We start from the raw sequence: 9413 nt of genomic DNA on the forward strand, positions 1-9413 counted from the left end.
ACAAACAGTGCAGAAATTTTGTGGCTCAGTTTTGCAGAACACTTAAAAATGCTACTCAAAATTTATCAGAAGGCAAGCTAAAACACTGCAGAATTATTGCAGAAACTGGACAGCACGCTATAGCTAAATAATCTGAAATTAGGACTCTTCTAACAGCAACTAACAAGAAGAAATCTTCAGTTCTCAATTCAAGTAATCAATCTCAAATCGTAACACAAAGATGAATTTTCAAACTTGCAGCAACTACGACAGACTTCAGCTCAATCACATTCAATAAGAATATCAATTGGAAGTCGACGATTATCAGTTCACAATTCGACAGCAACCTTGATTTGCGCCCACAAATTCACTCAAAGAACTATCAACTGCAAATTCAGCTCACAAGCAGAAGCAAGGAAAATTGTAGCTCAACACTCAGAAAATGCAAGCTTAGAGAATCAGAAACTCAGTCGTAATTACCAGCAACAAGAGCAATAAACTCGATCACACAGTCTCAATTCGGGTCTCAGAAGTCCAGAAACCAAATGAAGCTTCACTAGCAAACTCAGTTCTTAGCAGCAGAAACTATGATAGTACTACAAGGATCAGAATTGAATCCCACAATCAACTCAAACACTCTTAATATCGACCTCAATAAACAATTATCAGAAGAATGTGAAGACAGAGTTTCAGTTCAAACTCAAGGAAGTAATCTCTGTTGGATTTTGGATGTGTTTAATTAATAAATTAAATACTTAAAAGAGGGTGAATGGGAAATGGAGGGAAATAAAATTTTTGAGTGAAATTTTAAGTTCCCCCTTGGCAAATGGGCATTGTCCCATATTGGAAGAGGAAGAGGTTTTTTATGGGTATATAAGCAATTGCTCTTCTTCTAGCTCTTAAAGAGTTGAGAAGAAGGCAAGCCTCGCGCCGTCGTCGTCGTCGCTCGGCTTCGGCTTCGGCTTCGGCTTCGGTCAAATGATTGATTGATTAACTTTTTGGACCAAATTTATTTGTTAATAGTAAAATATTTGTTTTAATAACAAAATATTAATATTAAATATTAATATTAAATCCAATCCGTTTTTCTGTTTTGGTAACAGAAAAGTAACTACCCTCTTCAATTTTCCCTCTTTATTTTCCCTCTTTATTATTGAGTAAATGGCCATTTATGTAATGACATTTATGCTATGGGCGTTTTGCATAAACAGCCATTCTGAAGAGTTGCACCTCTTCAGATTTCAGCCTAATTTTGGCTATAAATACAACACTATTCTGCTCAGAATTTCACTACGTTTTTCTGAGTTTCTTCTCCTTCTTCTGCATACTTTTAGCATCAAACAAAGCAAAAAGTAAGTGTGATTTGCTACCGAACTTTGTGTTCGCTGAAACACTGGGGTTTGAAGTACCACTACACCAGTGTGTAATTCGTTCTATCCTGGGAGGAAATAATCCATAACCTTGGGTACTAGGAGGGGATTAAATTCCTTAAGGAAACACTGTGAATTCAGTGGGCTCGAATTGGTTTTATGTCATTTCTATTTATGTTCATTTCTGTTTATACTCATTTATATTTCCAGAATTATTTTACAAATACAATCTACTAACAATTTCAGTCCTTTCAAATGAATTCTCCATTCAGTTCGACGAAGAATCGCATGCACAGATTCGAACAAACTCAAGACTGAGCCAATGCGCAACAATAATAAAATTCCAGAATTATAGAGATGAAATTTTCAGTTTCAATTCAGATAATTCAACTCAAATTCCCAGAAATCAGAGATGAAGCTCAGTTCTAATCACAAAGAATCAAACCTGTTTCGTCGCGACGATTTGTCAGCTGCTCGAGTTGAGTCGAATCAGTCCGCGAAGTTCTTCAATTGAAACTAGTGTTCTTCTGCTTCGACCTTCAATATCAGCTGCTCAAATGTTTCCGGAAATCGATTTCCAAAAGCATAAGAATCACACCCAGAAATCGATTTGAAGATATCACCCGCAAATTCAAAGAATTCAGTTCTTTTTCTCCACAAAATCAGCCCAAAAATTTTCCAATCAAATCACGTTTAAATCGGCTCTAAACCATCTGAAGTCTAAGTACAAGCTTCATAACAGCCCTATAATCAAACCCCAGTAGCTAATTTGTAAGGACAATCACCAAAACTGAATGCCAAGTCGGTCTTCTTCCTCAAAAAAAACTCGTTCGACAATTTTCGAACTCAAAACCCTAGAAAATCAGTTCAAATCGAGCTCAATCTTCAGATTTCACTTTGTTTCAGTGTTTTCAACTAAAAATCTCGAACACCAAATCGATTTTGAACCTCCAATTTTTTTTCAGAATCAAAACCAACCTAGCTTCTTCTTTTTTCGGTTCAGATGATTGTGAATTCTGGGTTCAAATCTTCGAATCAGAGCTCAAATCAGTAATTCAATCTCATAAAATGAAGAAATCACAAATTTCAGAACCAGAATCGACAACGAGAACAAGGAAATCAAAGTTTCTAAATGAAACAGTGATGAACGAGGCATACGATTTCTGTTTTAGTCACAAACCAATCGGATGAACAGTAAACATTCCTTTTTTTGGTAATTTTTCTTCTTCTTATTATTTTTATTTTCAGATTTGTTGATAATCAAAACAAAGTAGCAAGGATGGATAGAACAATCCAAAACCTCGGGCTGATACCAAGATGATACGGAATCGTATCGAAAACACGGATATAGCAAAACATGCGGAATTAAAAATAAGAGCTACACCTACAATTGATTGGAAGAACAAGAACCAATTAAAATAAGAAACCTAATTACCTCTATGAACTCAATCAATTGTAACCCTAAGCTATGAACATAAAAGCTAGACCCACAATTAATTGGAAGAACAAGAACCAATTAGGATATGAAGTCTAATTACCTCTATGAACTCAATCAATTATAACCATAAGCTATGAAACCCTCAAGAGATTGGCAACTCTTGAAAATCCGAATAAAGTAATTAAGCAATTAAGCATACTACTAATTGCTCACCAACTAAGACTAATTTAACACTAATGAAATCAATAAAGAAATTAAAGACATAAACATAAATGCATTAATTAAAACATAAGGATAAATGGTGAGACTTGCATGTCTTCAAGTTTATCATTCATCAAGTCTACCTAAAATAAAAGCCTTAAGGGCTATTTATACTAGAGTAGGTATTTGGCTGCAAATGACCTAAATACCCCAAAGTTAATTCTAAGGAGCTTAGTCAATTATTACAAGTATAGCCTTCTTGATCTTGGCTCCTTTAAAGCACTCCAATGTTATGATGTTGACTTGGAAATAGTCAGGCATGAAACAGAAGTTTTAGGAAAGTAAGATCTAAAAAAATATTATGAATATAAATTAATGTAAGAATAAACCGAAGATTCTTATTAAGCACTGGTTGACATACAAATCTAAAGTCTAAACTACTGTAAGACGCACAAGATTTGAGCAACTATTATGCGAGGAAATTCCCTGCAATTCTAGCATTCGAGGTTTTACACTGAAAACTACAGCATAAATTTGGAGCGTACAACATTCAATAACTATTCAAATAAACTATGAGCAAAAAATAGCAAAACACTCACATGCAGTAACTTTGAGCAGCCATTTCGTAATCTTGAGTCTCCTAACAAATACAAAAGTCACGAAACGTCAAACTATAAGAAGTGAAAATGATATGCAAATAACGAATATACAAATTTTTTTCAAATCAACGAGAAAAATACCATTAAAAAAATTATCAACATAGAAAAAGGAAGAGGAATTTATGTACCATTACTTGTTCCAACCTGCTTTTGGCAAATTTGTGTGAGCATAAAGAAAAAGAAAATGTGGAGTGAGTTTTCCTTCTTCTCTTTTTGGGTCATTGACTTTCCTATACGAGTTGGTCAATTAGAGTCTCGTAATTGAGAGTTTGGCTATAAATTGATCAATCCTGAATGACTCTGTTTGATAGAAAGGCTAATGATCTGATTTCATTCCTTCTCTAAGCTATTAGTATTTTTCATAAGACTTGATTTTGGCTTGCATGATGTGTAGACAGAAGATCACTCCCAATTTCTGTTTGTGCAGTAAAATTTGGTTTTCAAAAAAAAGATCAGCTCCCCATAAGATAATTCTTACAAAATTAGTTTACACATCGTTTTATATGTGTGTCCATAAGGTTGCTAAACGTGAACTCTTTGCTTCACTTTTTGATGCTTCAGTCCATAATGAGAAGCGATAGTGAGTGCAAGAGGTCGCAAACAAATGCATGATAGCAGATATTTTGACATAGATGTCTCTTCCTTTAGCTAGAGGGAAAAATTATACATATGATTATGGGTTCATTGTTTTGTTCTTATTCACTCTGATGTTAATTACTGAACAAAACCAGGAAAGAGGAGTTGGTGCTAATGCAAAAGAGCGTATGACATAAGAGATTTAATCTTGTGTGTGTGTGTCATACCTTGAACCTAGCAATATCTTTTGCATTAGCCTTCTCTTACCATCTCAGATCGTGAAAGTCCAATCCTTTACTCTAATTATTTTCTTATACTCTTCCTGAATGTCTCTGATTTCATTAAATCGATGAAAGGTATTTTATTTTTCGCCATAAATTGTTATATGCTTCTTCTGCTTCATTCTTCTCTCTCAATGTCTCTTTTCATTCTATGTTTTCAGAAGACATACTTTCTAAAAATTGATGTAATTTACAAATAAAACTTAATATCTAACAATGGTATAATTTATTGAAGTAGTTAAATCCGGAAGCATAAATGGTACATGCTATTGTACCGAAAATCACCCTATCTACGTAACGAAATGCAAATTACTCGTCACAAACCATAGGCAACATCAGTAGCTTCCGTAGTGTAGGTCAAGAGTGATTAAAGCTAGAACTTTCACAAATATGAATATAAAACCTCCTCAATCAGTAGTCATTTCATGCATCAGATTGCTATCTCTTCACTCAGAATTTTTTTTCGCTATCCCAGACTTGGTTGATTCGATTCCTTTACACCACATGTGGAACATATATTATTGAGGAAAGAGCTGATCTCTAGACTTGTAAGTATAATTTGATAGCGGTGAAACAAATAAATTAAAGCACTAAAGCAAGCACATCCAACAATGGTTGCTTCAAGAAACTACATGCAGAGAGTTAGGCCTTACCATTATAACAATCATCATATTATACTAAAAGTAGGAAGCTCCTAAAGCTGTCACGACCCAAAATCCACTAAGGGTCGTGGTGGCGCCGGACACTGCTGTCAGGCAAGCTAACTAAAATACTTAATTAGATTAGAATTTTAACAATTTTGAAAACCAAGATTTTCCTTCAAATTTCATAAGTAAAAAGATAACCGCATCAATTCAAATTAAATAATAAGCAATTAATACAAAATATTTCAAAACCATCCCAGAACCCGGTGTCACAAGTGCATGAGCAATTTCTAAGAAATAATATAATACAATAACCGTCCGGAATACAATATTGGACAGGAAATAAATACAGATAACTGAAAGAGACTCTGCTGGCTGCGGATTGCCTCGAGAAGTGCAGCTCACCTAAGTCTCCGTATCAACCATGCTACTACGCCCAGTAGGCCACTAGAGTTACATATACCTGTGCAACAAAAATGCACAGAAGTGTAGTATGAGTACAAAAACAACGTGTACTCAATGAGTATCCCGTCTAATCTCGAAGAAGTAGAGACGAGATGGTCGACTTCGACACTTACTAGTGGTCCAATAATGATGTATCAAATATATGCTAAATCGTGGATTTTTATGAGCATGATTATAATTCGATAGGTTGAAGCAAATAAACAATTCTTCCTTTTATAGAAAATTTCCAAATTTCTTTTTATAATTTATACAATTATTCTCAAGCCGGGAAGAGGCTATAACAACTTCAATAAGTTTCTAGGCAAGCAATACAAGCATGCGCAAATCATGCCGATGCGTACGGCCCGCTCCAACAGAAAATAAACTGTGCACTCCCGAGGGTCGAACGACGCGAACCATATATGCATATATTATCCCGCTCGCGAACTATCCATGCGACGCGGTCAACATAAAGTAAACAATCACCCTGCTCGCGAATCATACGTGCGACGCAGGTACATATAGAAAAACATGCTCAGATAGCCAATTAAGAATTTATCCAAATAAAAGTCACTTCTCTTTTAACAATTTAAGAAAAGAAGTTTAATCTTTTTTTGAAATTCATTTACTGATTCGATGTGATTTAAGCAATTCGAGCGGTCAAGAAGTTTACAGCTAATTCAAGTATAGCATGCTTTTGGGTCCTAGACTACCCGGACAATAGTATAATAGTAGCTACGCACGGACTCTCGTCACCTCGTGCGTACGTAGCCCCCACAAATAGGAGCACATAACCAATTAATTCACCTATGGGGACAATTCCCTCTTACAAGGTTAGAAAGGAGACTCACCTCGCTCCGAAGTTCCAAAACCGGCATTCCACGCCTTTTCGGAGACTTGAATCGATGTTAAATACTCCAAAACTAGCCAATGATCATGCAAATTCATTAATATATGATAAACTACTCGTATTAATCCAATTTATAACAATTCCTAACCCCGATCGGAAAGTTGACAAAAATACCCTCGGGCCCACGTGCCCGGATTTCCAAAATTTTCGAAGAATAAGTTTACCCATAGCTTCACGAACTCAAATATATAATTTTTTCTAAATTCCATACCCAAAATCGTGGCCAAAATCCAAAAATACTAATTTTCTAGGTTTTTCCTCAAACCCCAAGTTTTCTACAATTTCCATGTCTAAATCCATATATAAACCTTGTATTTAACTCAAAACTAGCATAAATTACTTACCTCATGATGAATGACGGAACCCCCTCTTCAAAAGCTCCAAAAATTGCCCAAGCCAAGAGAAAAATGGGTGAAATGAACTCAAACCCCGATTTTTAAACATTCTGCCCAGCCAGGTCCGCCCTTCTTCGCGTTTGCGACCTTCCGCTCGCGTTCGCGAAGGCCAGTCACCCAGCCCTTCGCGTTCGTGTACAAGGCCTCGCGTTCGCGTAGGCCAAAGACCCCAGGCCCAGCTTTTTCCTTCTACGCTTTCGCGATCTCCTCCTCGCGTTCGCGTAGCAGCTCAGCCCACCCCTTCGTGTTCGCGACTCCCTCTTCGCGTTCGCGAAGGCCAAAACCAGCAGCCTCCCACTTTCCTCTTCGTGTTCGCGAGACTCCCTCCGCGTTCGCGAAGAACGAAACCAGATACTAGCAACCAGCATCAGCTTTTTACCCAAATTCGATTCATTAACCACCCGGAATCCACCCGAGGCCCCCGGGACCCCAACCAATCATACCAACCAGTCCAAAACACATTACGGACTTGCTCGAGGCCTCAAATTACATCAAACAATGCGAAAATCATGAATCGACCTCCAATCCAACTTTATGAACTTTAGGATTTCAAACTTCTATTTTCGATGTTAAAACCTATCAAATCACGTCCGATTGACCTCAAATTTTGCAGCCAAGTCATATTTGACATCACGGACCTACTCCCACTTTCGGAATCGGATTCCGACCCCGATATCAAAAAGTCCGCTTCCGGTCAAACTTCTCAAAAACCTTCAAATTTCTATCTTTAGACAAATGACTCCAAAATGACCTACGGACCTCCGAATTCACTTCCAATCGCGCTCCCAACTCCAGAATCACCATACGGAGCTATTCACAGACTCGGAATCCCAAACGGACATTGATAACACTGAAATGCACTTCAAGCCAAACTTATGAAATTTCTTCCAAAATACTAACTTCCATAATAGGCGCCAAAACGCTCCTGGGTTATCCAAAACCCGAACCGGGTATACGCCCAAGTCCGACATCATCATACGAACCTGCTGAAACCTTCAGATCCCGATTGCGAGGTCATTTACTCAAAAATTTCCGTCCTAGTTAATTCTTTCAACTTTAAGCTTCCGAAATGAGAATTCTCTTCCCAAATCAACTCCGAACTTCCCGAAACTCAATTTCGACCACGCGTACAAGTCGTAATACCTGAAATGAAGTTGCTCATGGCCTCAGACTGCTGAACGACGCGCTAGGGCTCAAAACGACCGGTCGGGTCGTTACAAAAGCAAAAGTTGAATTACCAAATTACCCATCAAAAATCAAATAACTATTCTACCCTTCCATCAAATCTCACTCCTACAATATCTTTGGACTAAAAAGTAAAATCATCTTTAACAAATAATAAATCTTTTACCACAATAAAGACTAGGTAATGAGAAGACGTAATTTATGTATTTGCTTTTAATGATTATAATCTCTCGGTCCACTCTTCTTGAGAATTGGATGATTACTTTGTCATTTAATTTGATGATTAATGGTTCTTTTCTTTTATCATATATTGATTTCTTCTAATTTTTCATGCATGTATCACTATTTAAGAGTTAGCTCTTACAATTCCCATATATTCTAACTGTGTCAAATAGTAGAGGCCTCTTATTCTTATGAGCATGGTCCCAGAAAACACACGATGAAACTAGAAAACAAAGCTAGACCGAATGAGATCAATGGGAATGAATTCTGCTCTCCCTTGATTAAAAAGGTTGTTCTATTTGTATTGTAATTCATAATTAGATATTGTAGGTTTATCACATTATACAAAAAGGGTTTGATGAGTTGTGCATATGCTGCTGATTTGTCTAATATTATGTTGCAAATTACGCGTTAATCTTTATCATCTGCAACACTTTCTTTCCCCTATTTCCCTTTTAATAATTTTTTTTTTCAAATTCCTCTTTTTGTTGCTTCTACCGAGTATTTAACAACAATACTATTTATTATTTATTTATTAATTTATTATCTATATGTTATTACTATTATAAATATAAGAAGCGCAATCAGTGTAAAAAGTTGAATTACCAAAATGTACATTAAAAATTGAATGACGTTTTACTTTAAAAATAAAAAATTTCTGTATAAAAACGTGTCTTGAAATTTTTAGCTTACTTATTATAATTATGAGTATATACAATCTTCTGATGATATGATTGTTTTAAATTTTGTAATCAATATTTTATATCGGGCACACGCGCAACGCGCGAGCCGAGAGACTAGTAGATATATATAAGGGAAGAGACACAACTCTTAAATAGGTTTCTGCAAATTAAGAAGAAACCAACGTGTTTTTAAATTCTTCGCTCTATAATTAAAAGTGATTTTTTCATTTCTAATATCAGAAAAGAGAAACAACTTTTATTTATTGTGCCTGGATACACCTTTTAATGTACAGTCTTACACAATGATAAACCATAACTGGTATTGCAGGTGTCATGCACCTTGTGCTGAATATACAATGTTTGTCTTTGGATATACCACTGATATACAGTCTTACTCTTACAAAGATCACATGCCTATAATATGTC

The 9413-nt window shown here is 36.0% G+C and overlaps 1 long non-coding RNA gene across 1 annotated transcript; it reads right to left on the minus strand.

The window, feature by feature from the left end:
* LOC109235084 lies at positions 1665-2239 on the minus strand. Its single transcript, XR_002069315.1, has 2 exons — positions 1948-2239; positions 1665-1898 (listed from the first exon to the last, which is right to left on the minus strand). It is a non-coding gene; the product is annotated as an uncharacterized LOC109235084 (long non-coding RNA).

This window comes from Nicotiana attenuata, chromosome 11 (genome assembly GCF_001879085.1).
Source record: "Nicotiana attenuata strain UT chromosome 11, NIATTr2, whole genome shotgun sequence".
Lineage (NCBI taxonomy): Eukaryota > Viridiplantae > Streptophyta > Magnoliopsida > Solanales > Solanaceae > Nicotiana > Nicotiana attenuata.